At 46.0% G+C, this 17,110-nt stretch overlaps 1 protein-coding gene and 1 non-coding gene across 3 annotated transcripts in view; one reads left to right on the top strand and one right to left on the bottom strand.

Moving 5' to 3' along the window:
- ZNRF1 (zinc and ring finger 1) overlaps positions 1 to 17,110 on the bottom strand; it is a 101,964-nt gene that overhangs the window by 42,105 nt on the left and 42,749 nt on the right. The gene's annotated exons all lie outside the window — the stretch shown is intronic.
- Positions 8,545 to 8,649, top strand: LOC126029096 (U6 spliceosomal RNA). The gene has a single exon (XR_007502751.1). It is a non-coding gene; the product is annotated as a U6 spliceosomal RNA (small nuclear RNA).

Below are 17,110 nucleotides of genomic sequence, written 5' to 3'. Positions count from 1 at the left end.
ATCAGGAGTAAGCCCTAAGCATCATGAGGGGTGTGGCCCTCAAACTGATAAACAAATAAGTCTCTTTCATGAGGGGTAAGGGATGTGGCTTAGCAGTTGAGTACATCCTGACTGTACAAGGTCCTGGGTTCAATCCCAGTCATTGGAGACTCCCAGTACAGCCCCTGGAGCAGCCCCCACAAAATTTTTACAAAGCTCCTTCCGTGAGAATGGTTGATGTGTCCCATAATCTGGATATCAATGCTCACATCTTTAAGCCTTTGGGAAAGTAAGCAGACAGCTCAGGTTTATAATAGAGAGGGGCCAAGTGCTAGAAAGGTAAACACTAGCAGCAGAACTATACACCTGACTCTCTATAACCTTCCTGCCTACTGGATTTAAAGGCAGCACTGTCGCTGGAACTGGTGGAATCTGCAGCCTGAAAGCTTGTCTGTGTCCTGTGGCCAGAGATGCCAGCTGACCCCCAGGACTAGTAATAAGGGAAGGAGAGGGAGGAACCTTTTATGGTTAGCTTTTGTCATCACCTCTGGAGAATATTCAATTCACATTATAAATCCTAAAACTTCCAACCAGATACACCCACCCACCCCAAAAGTGATGTGAGGAGAGGAACTTTTTTTTGTGTGTGTGGTTTTTGGGTCACACCCGGCAGCGCTCAGGGTTTATTCCTGGCTCCATGCTCAGAAATTGCTCCTGGCAGGCACGGGGGACCATATGGGACACCGGGATTCGAACTGATGACCTCCTGCATGAAAGGCAAACACCTTACCTCCATGCTATCTCTCCGGGCCGAGGAGAGGAACTTATAGAAGTAATCTTAAGTGGCTGAAGGGCTGGAGAGCATGTGCCTTTTGTGTGGGAGCCGGAGACTCAATCCCCGGCCCCTGTGCTCCCCCCAAATCATTGTCGGGGGTGGTCCAAAAACCAAACAATTGTTTGAAATTTAAAAATAACCATTAGCTATTAATAGCTAACTGCAACTCCAGTCCTAAGAATGTTTGCCCTCAGCCAAGAGTCGCAATTCTATATAAATATAACCTGCTGGCTCAGCAAGAATATCAATGCTGAACTGTTCAGGGATGGCTTTGGGTCACCAGCTAGCAAATGTCTTTACTGAGAAACAGTGGAGCAGAAATGGGCCTTGTTTTCTTTGATGCTGGTAAAGGGGGAGGCACCTGGGGGATCTACCAGATAGGTGGAGCTGAATTATCCTGGGGAGGCAGGTGTAACCCCTAACAGGACCATTTCTCTTCTGCAAAAGCAAAGCCCTTGCAGCTCCACGCTCACCTGAAGAGTCCCTAGCCAGGGCATTTGGATATATTCCTGGTAGAAGTGGTACCCATTCAATATGCAGCCTTCCCTGGCCAGCATGATAGCACAGAAGGGAGGGTGGAGGGTGTTTGCCTTGCCACGCAATCAACCCAGATTTGATACCCGGGCTCTCTTATGGTCCCCCAAGCCTGCCAGGAGTGATTTATGGGCATAGATCCAGGAGTAACCCCTGCTCATGGTATGCCCCCCCCCCAAAAAAAAAAAGACGTAGCCTTCCCAAGAAGACCCATTCCCAAGACCATGTTCTTTGCCAGAGATCCCCAGATGGGAATACATCTGAACTTAGCTGAGGGGCTAAAATAGCTACATGGATAAGCCCAAGAGAAGGGTGGTTCCTGATTCCAGTTTGTGGGCACTGCCATTTCCTTTCTACAAGAAAAGTTGCTACTTGGAAAACAATGAGTCAAGGAGAACAAGGGAGGGAGGAGAAAGTTGAAATGATGTTCCCACATGTCTCACTTCTCTTCCCGCATCCCAGCAGCTGGGAAGGAGGCCTGAGCCTGCCCGCTGGGAGGGAAGCGGGCCCCCCATTCTGCTTTTTACAAAGGCTTCTTTATGCATCTGCTGTGGGAAGCTGATAAGATCGAGGTAACAGGTCCATTTAAACAGCCCTGAATGACAGCTCTGCAGGAAAACTACCTGGGAGAACCAGCAGAAAAAGAGTTGGAGCTGCTTGTTTGGACTTGACCTGTATGAAAGGCAGGTGTGAGAGGAGGGGTGGGCAGATGCGGGCAGGGTAGAGAGCTGGGCACCATGGCCACAGAAGTCTCACGCTCCAAGAGAGGCCAGTGAATGGGGAAGGTCACCCCGTATCAGTCCCTGGAGTTACTATCAGGAGGAAATCACAGGTACTCAGAATCCAAAAGGGCTAACGTTGGGGAAGGAGAGAGCCCTGGTAAAAGCAAGGACTTCAGGTGCCAGAGTCAAGGTTGACTACCCACCTGAGATTCCCCAAGTCCAGATGACCTCCTCTGTGCCAGTGCTCTAGTTCTACGGGAAAATCTGCCCAGGAGTTTAGACCAGAGACCTTAGCTTGAGGCAAGGAGGCAGCCAGAGGTACAGGAAGGCAAAGCAGCTTCAGTTGCTCTGGTGGGTGACCCCTCACCACAGCTGCACACACAAAAGCAAAGCCCTAAAAGGAACAAGATGTGTTGGATCTTGCTGTCCTACCAAAATACACAGAATCTGGGCAGTTCAGAAGACGCTTCCCTCTCTGGAATACAAAGCTCACAAAATACTGTCAATGGCGCTGCTGAAAAAGGCAGTACACAGAAGAAGGTCAATTCCTTTCGAGGAAGCAGAAAAACAGGAGAAAGTGGGGAGACTTCCTGGGGTAGTGGGGGAGACAGTGCATACAGTCTATAGGAAGGGAGAGATGGTTTAAAGTGGAAATAAAATCAGGAGCTAAAGACTGAAGAGATAGTACAGTGGAAAGGGATGCAGCCAACCCAAGTTCTATCTCAGGCACCCCATATGGTCCCTCTCACACCCTGCTAGGGCTGGTCACTGAGCACAGAGCTAGGAGTGAGTGTTTGTAGCATGATGTACCTGTGATAAGAATCATGGATCTGGGGCCGGAGAGATAGCATGGAAGTAAGGCGTTTGCCTTTCATGCAGAAAAGGTCATTGGTTCGAATCCAGGCATCCCATATGATCCCCCAGGCCTGCCAGGAACGATTTCTGAGCATGAAGCCAGGAGTAAACCCTGGGCGCTGCCAGGTGTGACCCAAAAACAAAAACAAAACAAAACAAAAAAAAAAGAATCATGGATCTAAAAAAGAGGAAAACCCCAGTATTAAGTGGTGCTGTATAGTGGCAGACACCAGGCATTTGAAAATATTTTTCCTTCCAGTTAGAGCACTCAAGTTGGAGAACATAATTATTTTCTGACCCTCTGTTCCCACCTTATGCGTATATTTAGATAATTGGAGTTGAAGGTTCGAACCACCCACCTGAACTAATTTTATAAGGTAGGGTGGGAAGTGAGATGCAATCCCCTAGATTTCCTCAAGGATCCAGAAATAGAGCTTCAGGAAGGCGGTCAGCCTACCTGGGGCAGGACTTTTGGGAGTCCACTTCCTTAGGAGATTCCTCCTTTGCTCTCAGAGTGGACACCCCCTTGGAACTGTGTCAGAGGATAGAGTGTGACGGGAAGAAACATGCCATGTTTCCCCCACGGCAGCAAGGGCAACTACTTCTCCTTGTGGCCTACTCTGTTGGAATTCTCTACCTGGTGCTGTCATGGAGCAGTGTTGTGTATGTAAATATTTTAGGGGATTATTATGTTACTGACCCTACCCTGATCGGTGATTGTGCCCTACCCTAGGGTGTGACCTGGCATTCTGCCCCCACCCTAGGGTGGTACCTGATTCTGGGGGATAAAAACAAGGGTCTGTGGAAGGCGAGAGGCTTTTGGCTGGAACTTATGCTGAGTCTTTGGACTTCAGTCTTGTCCACCGAATAAAGCTAATATTTCCACAAGCCAGCCTGACTGCGAGCTGTTTACCCGCCGTTTCACCTCAGAATCGACGGCTGGACAGGGTGGCAGACGTGTGCTCCGAGCTGGAGGGGAAAGACCTCATCCTCCATCCCTCCATCAGTCAACCTCTTCAGGGGCTGACTTGCAACAGAGCAGAACTAGAGAAGACTGGGCAAAGATTAAAACTGAATGTGGGGTGATGCAGCTGAACAAGAAGGGTGGGAGCTGGAGGACAGAGAGTGTGTGATGAAGCAAACAAGGAAAAGCAGGTAGAGAGTCCAGCATGGATGTGACTAGGATCTCTGTTGATGAAACAGCTCTGCACTTAGTGGTGGTGGATACTCAGGCCTTACACATTTGATAAAACTGCATACACAGGGCTGGAGCTATAGCACAGCAGTAGCAGGGTGCTTGTCTTGCACTCTGCCAACCCGAGTTTGATCCCCAGCATCCCCTATGGTCCCCTGACCCCATCAGTAATGAGTGCAGAGCCAGAAGTAACCCCATTACACCACTTGATGTGGCACCCAAACAAACACACACCCAAAAAAAGTGCACATGCACATAACTGTGTAATATCAAACTAATGAAATCAGAGTCATTTTATGAATCATACACAAAAAATACCATTGTGCTGAATGTCATTCTCAGCAGATCAACACTCAGAAACAGCAACAAAAGGTATACCTTTGATGGGAAATGGGTATAAACACTGTGACCATTATATACATTTATTTATTTATTTATTTGGTTTTTGGGCCACACCCAGCATTGCTCAGGGGTGACTCCTGGCTGTCTGCTCAGAAATAGCTCCTGGCAGGCACGGGGGACCATATGGGACACCGGGATTCGAACCAACCACCTTTGGTCCTGGATCGGCTGCTTGCAAGGCAAACGCCGCTGTGCTATATCTCCGGGCCCAATTTTTAAAAAAATTTTCGCCATCCTGAGCACCTATAAATATTTTAGAGTAAAAGTTAAAGTCCCAGGATCTCCCCCGCCCCCCCCCCCAAAATAGTAAAATGGGCAGGGCAATAGCCTTGCTTGTAGCCAACCCTTGTAGTCTGATCCCCAGACTCCATATTGTTCCCTGAACACCAGCAGGAGTGATCCTTGAGCACAGAGCCAGCAGTAAGCCCTGAGCACTGCTGGATATGACCCCAAAACAAAACAAACTAAAAACAAAAATGCTTAAAAGCCCCTCATATGATTCCAAAACCTATCACTGGATAAGACCTTCTAGTCCAAGGCTGGAAAGATAATTCAAGAGGCTGCATTGTATGCAGAAGGTTCAGGTTTGATCATCAGCACCACAAGGTCCCCTGAGCTAATAGGTATACCTTCCCCAACCAAAAATTTTATATACCCCTATTGGTGAAATGTAATCACCATATATAGAATATATAGAAGAAACGAAACTCCACAGTGGGCTACTACACATAAATGCCTTTTTGTTTTGTTTCACTTTTTTGTTTTGTGTGTTTCTCACTTCTTTCTCTCTCTCCCCCCTCTCTCTCCCTCCCTCCTCTACCAGTCCAAGTGCCTTAATCTTCTGATTCCAAAACTAAAGTTTTCAATTACCAAAAATCTAATCTACAGAACTATTTTATTTTATTTTGTTTTGTTTTTGCGTCACACCTGGCAGCGCTCAGGCGTTATTCCTGGCTCTATGCTCAGAAATCAGCCCTGGCAGGCTCAGGGGACCATATGGGATGCCGAGATTCGAACCACTGACCTTCTGCATGCAAGGCAAACACTTTACCTCCATGCTATCTCTCCGGCCCCACTATTTCTTTTTCTGTTTTTGTTTTGTTGTCCTACTGCTCTGACCCTCCAGTGCTACTTCTTTTTTTGTTTGCTTGTTTTTGGGTCACACCCAGCAGTACGCAGGGGTTACTCCAGGCTCTGCACTCAGAAATCACTCCTGGCAGGCTCGGGGAACCATATGGGATACAGGGAATCGAACTGGGGTCTGACCTGGCTGCATGCAAGGCAAACGACATACCACTGTGCTGATCACTCTGACCCCTCCAGTGCTACTACTTCTGAGCCACTTATACCTGAAGATCCATCCCATTCCTCCCTTGAGATAATCTTTTCATCTTTGTTTTTTAGTTTTTGGGTCACACCTTGCAGTGCTCAGGGATTACTCTTGGCTCTGAGCTTGGAAATTGCTCCTGGCAGGCTCAGGGGACCATACAGAATACTGGGGATTGAACCCAGATCTTTTCTGGGTCAGCCACATGCAAGGCAAACACCCTACTGCTGTGCTATCACTCCAGCCAGTAATCTTTTTGTTTTGTTTTTGTTTTTGGGTCACACCCGGCAGCGCTCAGGGGTTACTCCTGGCTCTGCACTCAGAAATCGCTCCTGGCAGGCTCAGGGGACCATATGGGATGCCGGGATTCAAACCACCATCTTTCTGCATGAAAGGCAAACGCCTTACCTCCATGCTATCTCTCCAGCCCCAAAATAATGATTATTTGTAAAACCTCAATGGGTCAAGTAATTTAGGAGCTAAGAATCCCCAAACTGCAAAATCCTGAGAAGGCAGTAACCTGAGTCACTTAGCTAAGAGCTCAATTTACTGCGAACTTAAGTTCCACCCTGGTTGGGGAGTTTCCTTTTATTTTCAATAAATCTATTTCAAGAACAAAAACAGTAAACCCAAGCTTAAAGAGTTGGGCTAGAGAGTACAGCAGGTAGGGTGCTTGCTTTGCACACAGCCTGAGGTTCTCTGAGCACCGCCAGGAGTGATTCCAGAGCATAGAAACAGGAATCTGATCCGGGTGTAGCCACCAAAACAAAAACAAAAGTCTCAGTCTGAAAAGAACAACTGAGGAAACTTCTAGCAGTAGGGATGACACCCTAGATAACCAGAAATGGCTACTGTTGCCAATACCAAACAGTAGGGGGAAATAAGTCAACTGGAAACTCCCCTAAAGCAGGTGGGAGAAGTGCAAAGACCAGGTGGGACAAGGAAGGGGTATGTCCGGCCAGCTTCCTCAGAGGAGGGAAAATATCAGGTCTGTTATAGGGTCTGTGACCACCCTTAGCACAGCCTACATTTGCCTCTCAGGAGATGGAACCTGAACCCAAAACACTGAGCAGTTCCCTCCCCCCCCCCAACAATATTAACAGCTTTAATAAAGAGCTCAAAGGTATTTGCCTTGCACGCAGACATCCAGTATAGACAGTGGTTCGAATCCTGGCATCCCATATGGTCCCTGTGCTAGGAGTGATTTCTGAGCGCAGAGCCAGGAGTAACCCTTCAGTACCCCTGGGATGACCCAAAAATACATAATACATACAGACATACATACATGGCTCAACATTTCAAGCAGGGCATTACAGAGGAATGATGGAAAAGGCAGGCAAGAAAATGCACATCTAGGGTAAGAGAGTGGATACAGAGGTTAGTAGGACATTTGCTTTGCATGCAGCATCCCATAGGATCGCCCAAGTACCACAAGGAGAATGCAGAGCCAGGAATAACTTCTGAACATTGCTGGATGTGGACTCCCCACCCCCCAAACAATGAAAGAAAGCACTTTAAGAATAATTTCATGGGGCCGGGCGGTGGCGCAAGAGGTAAGGTGCCTGCCTTACCTGCGCTAGCCTTGAATGGACCGCGGTTCGATCCCTGGCGTCCCATATGGTCCCCCAAGCCAGGAGCAACTTCTGAGCTCATAGCCAGGAGTAACCCCTGAGCGTTACCGGGTGTGGCCCAAAAAAAAAAAAAAAAAAAAGAATAATTTCATGGGGCCGGAGAGATAGCATGGAGGTAAGGCGTTTGTCTTTCATGCAGAAGGACAGTGGTTCGAATCCCGGCATCCCATATGGTCCCCTGTGCCTGCCAGGGGCGATTTCTGAGCCTAGAGCCAGGAGGAACCCCTGAGCGCTGCCGGGTGTGAACCAAAAACCAAAAACCAAAAGAAAAAAGAATGATTTCATATACTTTCAATCAGGGTAATTAACATAAAGAAAGAAATCTCCCAGAATATTCACTTAACATTATTGTTGTTGTTACCGTTTTGGGGTGTTGGGAATTATTGGGCCTCCAGCATGCAAAGCATGGACTCAGTCTTGAGCCATTCTCCAGCCCCAAGAGTTCATTGATTTCAGGAATCTCAATTCCGTTCTTAAAACTGAGCAGATGGGGCCGGGCGGTGGCGCTAAAGGTAAGGTGCCTGCCTTGCCAGCGCTAGCCTTGGATGGACCGCGGTTCGATCCCCCGGTGTCCCATATGGTCCCCCAAGCCAGGAGCAACTTCTGAGCACATAGCCAGGAGTAACCCCTGAGCGTTACCGGGTGTGGCCCAAAAACCAAAAAAAAAAAAACAAACTGAGCAGATAATAATGCATTTTTGTTTTGTTTTGTTTTTTTTGGGGGGGGGAGGGTAAAAGGGGACACGTCCCTTGATGCTCAGTGTTACTCCTACTCAGGAATTGCTCCTGGCGGTGTTTGAGATGCTGGAGATCAAACCTGGGAGGCCATGCACCAGGCAAACACCTTACCCGCTGTACTACTCCTCTGGACCCACTAGCAGGCATTTGTATTGGATTATCTAAGGAAATATAATTACCAACTTCAAAAAGATCTGAGTATATTTTCAGTACATATTCTATATCATAAATCCTGAATATTAAATTAGCAGAGGGCTTCTTATGCTAGTATCAAAGTGATTTTTAGAAAAGGAAGAAGAAAGGGTTAGAAAAAAATTCTATGATCAGGTGCTCGCTTCGACAGCACATATACGAAAATTGGAACGATAGAGAAGATTAGCATGGCCCCTGCGCAAGGATGACACGCAAATTCGTGAAGCGTTCCATATTTTAAAAAAAATTCTATGATCAGAAAAAGCACTTGCATATAGCTGAGCAGAACATTGGGGAATTTAAAATGCCACTCCTAAAGCAGGCAGATAACTAGGGACAGAAAGTAAAGCACGTAAGGCTGGGAGTCTGGGGGAAACAAATTGCCTAGACTCAAATTGGAGCTTTATGTTGTTTCTTTTTTTTTTTTTTTTTTTTTTTTTGGTTTTTGGGCCACGCCCTGTGACGCTCAGGGGTTACTCCTGGCTATGCGCTCAGAAGTTGCTCCTGGCTTCTTGGGGGACCATATGGGACGCCGGGGGATCGAACTGCAGTCCGTCCTAGGCTAGCGCAGGCAAGGCAGGCACCTTACCTCCAGCGCCACCGCCCGGCCCCTTTATGTTGTTTCTTAATATGTTATTTTATTGCCCTTTGCTCCTGCCCCTTTTCCTTCACTGCTGCAGTGCTGGGGCCCAGCAACAATGCTCGGTGGTGGTGAGGGGTGCCTGCCAGGAACTGTACATCAGGTTGCAGTGATCACACACCTGGCATCCTGTTGTATGTAGCTCACACAGGTGCTCACCAAAGATCAACTTCCTGGGTGTCTGTCTGTCTGTCTGTCTGTCTGTCTGTCTGTCTCTCTCTCTCTCTCTCTCTCACACACACACACACACACACACACTTTTGCTTGTTTTACTGTTGTTTTGGGGCCACTTCTGGTGGTGCCAGGGGACCACATGGAATGCTGGGAATTAAATACAGGTAAGCACCCTCCCCACTGACTACCTCTCCAGTCCAGCACACATCTTTTTAAAAGCTGTGGTGTTTAATGGAGACCACACCCTTTTTTTTTTTTTTTTTTGGTTTTTGGGCCACACCCTGTGACGCTCAGGGGTTACTCCTGGCTATGCGCTCAGAAGTTGCTCCTGGCTTCTTGGGGGACCATATGGGACGCCAGGGGATAGAACCGCGGTCCGTCCTAGGCTAGCGCAGGCAAGGCAGGAACCTTACCTCCAGCGCCACCGCCCGGCCCCCAAGACCACACCCTTTTGTGGTGCTTATAAACATCTGGTTGTGTGTAAACCATAACCGGGAATCACTTGTGGTCTCAGAAATCAAGCAGAAAAGCAGCTGGGTCAAACAGCAGAGCTGCCAGATGATGGTCAAGCAAACAGGGCAGCAAGAGTCGGAAACAGGCTATATGCTTGGCAAGGCTCGTTGTGTTAGGCCCTTCCTATTCCTCTGGCTTCTGTGCTTTTTCATTTTGGGTGAAGTGGTGTGTGTGTGTGTGTGTGTGTGTGTGTGTGTGTGTGTGTGTGTGTGTGTGTGTGTGTGTGTGTGTGTAAAATATTTTGTGTGTTATTGATTGCAAAATCTGAATAGATTAATCACCACCTGTGTGTGTGTGTAATATTTTGTGTGTTATTGATTGCAAAATCTGAATAGATTAATCACCACCTGATATGTGCACTTTCATTGAGTGGATTGCAATTGGGCACATGCTTTGTATGCAGGAGATCTGAACTCTATGTCCCTGGCAATGTACAATTCTCTAAGCATTGACTGGTCTGGCCCCAAAACAAAATGATGAAATATGAATTATTTGTGAACAATAAAGTTGTCAAAATAAATGAACTAGAGATGTTAAAAACTAACAGAGGGGCTGAAGCAATACAAGAGTGGTAGGGCATTTGCCCTGAATGCTGCCAACCCCTGGACAGACCCGGGTTTGATTCCTGCCATCCCACATAGTCCCCCGAGCCTGCTAAGGGTGGTTTCTGAGCAGAGCCAGGAATAATAACCTCTGAGCACTGCTGGATGTGGCCCACCAAAACAAAATAAAACAAAAGCACTTAGAAGGGCCAGAGAGGGGCCGGGAAGGTGGCGCTGGAGATAAGGTGTCTGCCTTGTAAGCGCTACCAAGGAACGGACCGCGGTTCGATCCCCCGGCGTCCCATATGGTCCCCCCAAGCCAGGGGCGATTTCTGAGCACATAGCCAGGAGTAACCCCTGAGCGTCAAACGGGTGTGGCCCAAAAAAAAAAAAAAAAAAAAAAAAAAAAAAGAAGGGCCAGAGAGATATCATGGAGGTATGGCGTTTGCCTTGCACACAGAAGGATGGTGGTTGGAATCTTGGCATCCCATATGGTCCCCCGAGCCTACCAGGAGCAATTTCTGAGCGTAGAGCCAAGAATAACCTTTGAACGCTGCCGGGTGTGACCCCAAAAATAAAAATAAAAACAACAGGGCCCGGAGAGATAGCACAGCGGTGTTTGCCTTGCAAGCAGCCGATCATGGACCTAAGGTGGTTGGTTCAAATCCCGGTGTCCCATATGGTCCTCCGTGCCTGCCAGGAGCTATTTCTGAGCAGACAGCCAGGAGTAACCCCTGAGCAACGCCGGGTGTGGCCCAAAAACCAAAAAAAAAAAAAAAATAAATAAAATAAAATAAAATAAAAACAACAACAATAAAAAAAACACTTAGAAATCTAGTTTTTGAAAGAAAAAAAAAAAAAAGTAAAGTTTTGAACCACCTGGGAAGAGAAATCGACCCAAAGAGTGTGAGAGCTGCTTCCTCAAAATTACAGCAGACAGTAAGCAGTAAGCAAAGTTCAGTCACCTGAACGGGTGGTACAAAGTGACATGGGCAGGAAGCTGAGCTTTCTGAGCCACTCAGACATGACACCATGAAACCAGACCAGGGAGGTCCACACACACACACCACGTCTGAGCATTTGTATGCTGGAACCCAGTCCTCCCAATACTTAGCTCAGCTGCTCTTTACAGCTCTTTACAGCCAGCTAGTGAGTTCTTCTGAATTTCACTGTGAAAGAAGAGTTTGCGCATCTGGACCAGACAGTCCCAATGTCCATTCCTGAGAACAGAGAATCTACAAGCCGCTGGAATTAATGTAAACATAAAATCAATGACGTAGACGGGAGTTCTCACAAATGCCCTTCCCTAAACTGAAAGTGGTTGGAGAACAACAGGTACATTCATTAACTGGGCCTCCCTGTGCATAGAAATAAGCTGAAGTAACAAAAAATAAATTAAATAAATAAATGAATAAGCTGAAGTATATTTATCCATCGACCAAAGGAACACTATAAAGCAGTTATAATATGTCTACTGAATCAATTCATATACCTCTCAAAGAAGGTAACTCTGAATTAAAAGCTAAACAAGTTGCAAAGAGAAAGATGCAATATACCTATTTCTTTTTCACTTACAAAATCACAAGGATCAATATAAAAGTTACAGAAGGCAGATAAAGCCACAGGAATGATGAAAACATACAAATATTTCATCTTGATGAGAGGGGCAAAGACACTTACCATATTCCTTTCTATATTGTTTCTGTTTATATGAAAGGCTTTATTTTTGCATAAAAATAAGACACTCCAAGCTCTACATCCAAAGCCGACATCAAAATCAAAGACGCAAAAAAAAAAAAAAAAAAAAAATCAAAGACGCTCAGAAATGTTTTCTTCTGCCCTACCACACTGCCTTGACTTTGCACACACATCTCTCGAGATCCAGCTCACTTCCACCATAGCAGGAAGGCAACACCATCACCACAAAATAAAAAGCCCTTTCAGTCAAGACACTGTGTGTGTCCCATGTGTGCTGCTAAGCACTGAATCCCTTATTCATGCTAGGTATGTGTTCTGCTAAGTCATATACATCTCTGGCCCACATTTAATTTTGATTTTTCTAAGTTTTTTTTGGTTTTGGTTTTTTACTTAAACATGGTGGTTTACAAATATGCTCATAATACAGTTAGTTTCTGGCAATCCAATGTTGGCTCTCATTTTTAAAGTCAGAATAAAAGGCATTAGGAAGCCAAAGAGATGGCACCATGGGCTATAGTGTGAGCTTGGGCGCCTGCTCTCCAGGCCCACTTACAGCCACAAGCCACCCTCCAACACTTCTAGACCTGAAATAAAGGCATCAAGGAAAATGTGTCACACTCTCAACATGGGTCTGAGTGTTCAGTAAGCTCCTTATGTTTTGAGTCATCCAAACAGCAAAGCCTGTAACATGACTCAAAGACCATAATATGGACTGCTCAGGGACAGCGCAATTGATGATCATGTATGGGATGATCTTTATTGCTAGGCTAAAAAAAAAAAAAGTGTCTTTGCGGCAGTAAAAGTTGTACTGACCTGTGCTCATCATTAAATAACCTTCCCAACTTGTCTACAACACCTGGGACAGTGACCAGAGTGTTTCTTCCCAGCCCTTTTCTAAGGGGGGGAGAAAGTAACAGACGTCCTATCCAAAGGGCAGGCAGAGTTCATGCATTTAATTTTAGAACAGTTACCAGGTCTTGCTCAAGTCCTGGCCAGGGTTATTCTGGTACTGGCGTGGGGTGCATGGTCTGTGTGGTGTGTGGGTTTGATTAAAAACAAACCAACCAACCTCTCTCACCAAGTGTCCAAAGAACACATCACTAACCAGGTCCCTGAGGCCACCAGACATGCAACCATACCCAATAAGAAGATTCTGCTGAATAGGATTGTTCCCCACAGGACAGAAAGGGGTGTGGAAAAAGCTAACAGAATCACTGTTTCAAATCCTCTCCCACCTCCTTTGTCTGGACGAAGAAATAAACTATGGTAGAGAAAAGAGACTCACGTTCAAGAGGTTCCTGGATGTCAGAGAACTCCCCTTGGGAACGAACATTTAAGAACCTATGAGATTCTTCCATGTGGTTGGTTACTCCCTGATGAGTGTGCAGGGATATGGTTCCTGCGGTAGACAGACAGCTCTTCTCAGTGGAAAGCAGAATGCCTGTGATCAAATACCCTGGTCACAAATATATCCTGAATCAGTGACAGCTGCAGGACCAGGAGGCCTAGATGACAAGCACTTGACTTACCCTCCCCATCCCAGGAAAGGCCAACTTCTAAGAGAATCTCAGGATTAAATTCTGAAAGTCAAAAATCACAGTTTCAAAATATGAAAGAGGGGACCAACTGATGAATACATGCTCTGCATGCAGAAGGCCTGGTACCTTGTGGTCCTTGAATACTGAGAGTAGCCCTTGAGCACTGCTAGTTGTGGCCCCTAAACAATACAAATGTATAATGAAGGGGAGGTATGGAGAAAACTCAAAGGACTCTATTAGATTCTGACAGCAATGCATGACCCAGCACCTCCAGGAATGACCTCTGAGCATGGAGCTGGAATAGCCTCTTAGCACCACTAGGTATGGCCCCCAAACCAAAAGTAATCATAGCAAAAATATGAGGGATAGAGTGTGGAGAGAGAGACTACTTTAAGACTGGGTCAAAGAAGCTTGAGTCCCTTACAAGTTTCTAAAAAGAGAAAGTACGTGATTCATGTACTCGGGCAAATCAGGGGAAAAGAAAACCTGACAGGGGCCACCCTCATCCAATTCAAGGGTTCTCATCCCAGTGAAGAGGAAACTGGGCTTGGTCCGGTCCCATCCAAACTCCTAGGCTTAACTATAAAGGTGCTATCTGCAACCATGGACTGAGGACTGTGGGGGTCCTCACTGGTGCCAATTGCCATGAGACACCGAAGGGGAGGGAGACCTCACTGTGGTCTCTGCAGGCCCCTGAATGCTTGAACCTGATACCCCTCGTAAACTACTTAAAGGAATTTCCCAAAAGGAAGGGTGCCAGGTGCAGCTCTGTACACACACGCACATGCAAGCGCGCGTGAGGCAGACCCAAATCCTATTCTCATACCCTGAGAGCATAGTCAGGTATAGCCCCAAAACAAAGGTAAAAAAGAAAACTCAAGACCCTCTGCTATAACAACATGCTCCAAATTAACTCAATATGAAACACAAACATATAAAAGCTAAAACTAAAACTTCTAGACAAAAAACCATGAGAAAAATGTGGTGATCTTAGACTTAAGCAAATCATGATACACTGGGGCTAGAGCAATAATAGTACAGCAGATATGAGGCCTGTCATCCCATATGGTTCCCTAAAGTCCATCACAAGTGATCCATGAGTGGAGAGCCAGGAATAACTCTTGAGCACTTCCAGGCGTGCACTATCCCTGCCCCCCAAAGCATGACGTATTAAAGAAAAACAGAAATTGGGGTTGGTGCGATAGCAAGCTGGTAGTGTTTGCCTTGTACTCGACCAACCTAGGTTCAATCCCTACAATCCCATCTAGACTCTCAAGCCTACAAGGAGTGATTTCTAGGCGCAAAGCCAGGAGTAAGCCAAGCACAGCCTGGGCGGGGAGGGAGGGAAGGAGAGGAGGGAACAAGCCACATATTGAAAGAAAATATGTGCAAATCACATTTCTGATAAAAAGACTTCTATCTAAAACTCTTAAGCAACTTTTACAACTCAATTATAAGCTGGCCGACAGCCCAATAAAAATCAAATGGGCAAAGATTTGAAGAGACATTTTACCAAGGAAGATATATAAATCCCTAATAAACACATAAAAGAAGCTCAGCACCATTAGTCACCAAAGAAATGCAAATGACAACCATACTATTACATATCTACTAGAATGACTAGAACTCAGAAGACTGCCAAAGCCAGTCTTGTGACTGCATGTGACTGGGATTGTACAATCACTCTGGACAAGTCTGTCCACTTCTTAGAGGGTTAAACACAGAACTACCATATAAAAACACATCCACATACAAGTTGGTTCGTTAGTGTTCACAGCAGCCTTTTGTTTCATCTCAAATCAACTGATGTCTATAACTGGTGAATGGATAGAAAAATGTGGCAAATTAGTACACAGGGAGACTGTATAACACTGTGAGATTATCAGCCAAAAAAGTAAGGACAGTATTTGTTAAGGAACTTACTCTGCATGTAGCTGACCCAGGTTCAATCCCTGGCACCGTAGAAGCCCCCCTAACCAAACAAAACAAATAGACAAACTACTGTGGAACAGAGACCAAATGCAAATGAACATGATTGAAGTTTTATGGAGAAGTGTTAAAAACTATCATTAAAATTAGCTTTTAGTGATAGTTGCACTACTCTAAGTTTATTAAAAAACTCCTGGCTATGCACTCATGAAAATTACTTTGGCAATATCTAAATTATATGTGTTCTTTTTTTTGGGGGGGGAGTCACACCCGGTGACTGATGCTCAGGGGTTACCCCTGGCTATGCGCTCAGAAATCGCTCCTGACTTGAGGGACCATATGGGATACCAGGGATCGAACTGTGGTCCTTCCTAGGTTAGCACATACAAGGCAAATTCTTTTTTTTTGGGGGGGGCCACACCCGTTTGATGCTCAGGGGTTACTCCTGGCTAAGCGCTCAGAAATTGCCCTTGGCTTGGGGGGACCATACGGGACACCGGGGGATTGAACCACGGTCCTTCCTTGGCTAGCGCTTGCAAAGCAGACACCTTACCTCTAGTGCTACCTCACCGGCCCCACAAGGCAAACTCTTTATCGCTTGTGCCACCGCTCCAGCCCCATATGTGTTCATTTTTAATTTATTTTATTTTGAGCCACATCTGGTGGTGCTTAGTTTACTCCTGGCTTTGTACTCAGATAGCTCTTGGGGACTAGATGGGGTGCTGGGAATAAAACTTGGTCAACCATGTGGAAGGCAAGTGCTTTGCTTGCAGTCCCATCACTTCAGCCCTTAAATAAAATAATTTATAGAATTTTATTTATTCAAGGTATTTTAAATACAATCACATCTTTCCCTGCCCTACCCCACTGGGGCTGGAGATAGAACCCAGGGCCTCTCATGCAAGACAAGCACAACCGGTCCCATGTTATCCCCTCCCTTTTTTTAAGACATGGTTTTTTAGGGCCAGGATGGAGCTTAGGAGTAAGAGTGCATATTTCACATGCATCCAAATATCCAAAACAAGTAAATGTTTTCTTCCCTGAAAATGTTTAGCACCTTTTCAAGTTTAACTTCAAGTTTTTAATTTCAACCCTGTTTAAGTGGAAGATGACATGTTTTTCTGAATTCTTAACAGGGGTATGCAATTGTTCACTCTACAGGAACTCCTCACTCCACACAAAGCCAACAGGTACTGATCCACTCAGCAGCAGAGGAGCCGTTTTCAGGGGTTCAATTAAATTATTTTCTGCTACCTTCCACAGGCTGTTGCTATTCAAACGCCGGAGACACAGTTGGGTGCAGAAGACAGTACTTAACAGGAATTCTCCAATTTCTACAAGAGTACTTAAAAAGCAATCTGTATGTGGGGCAGATGGAGACAAATTTATAGAGAACTATGTCCTAGAAGAAAGAAGAAAATAAAAGTAACTTCAAAACAGTTCCCATTACTTCTTTTTTTTGTTTGTTTTTTGTTTTGTTTTTGTTTTTGTTTTTGGGCCACACCCAGCGGTGCTCAGGGGCTACTCCTTGGCTGTCTGCTCAGAAATAGCTCCTGGCAGGCACGGGGGACCATATGGGACACCGGGATTCGAACCAACCACCTTTGGTCCTGGATCGGCTGCTTGCAAGGCAAACGATGCTGTGCTATCTCTCCGGGCCCCAGTTC

This window comes from Suncus etruscus, chromosome 14, assembly GCF_024139225.1.
Source record: "Suncus etruscus isolate mSunEtr1 chromosome 14, mSunEtr1.pri.cur, whole genome shotgun sequence".
Lineage (NCBI taxonomy): Eukaryota > Metazoa > Chordata > Mammalia > Eulipotyphla > Soricidae > Suncus > Suncus etruscus.
This window is presented reverse-complemented; position numbering and strand designations above follow the sequence as displayed.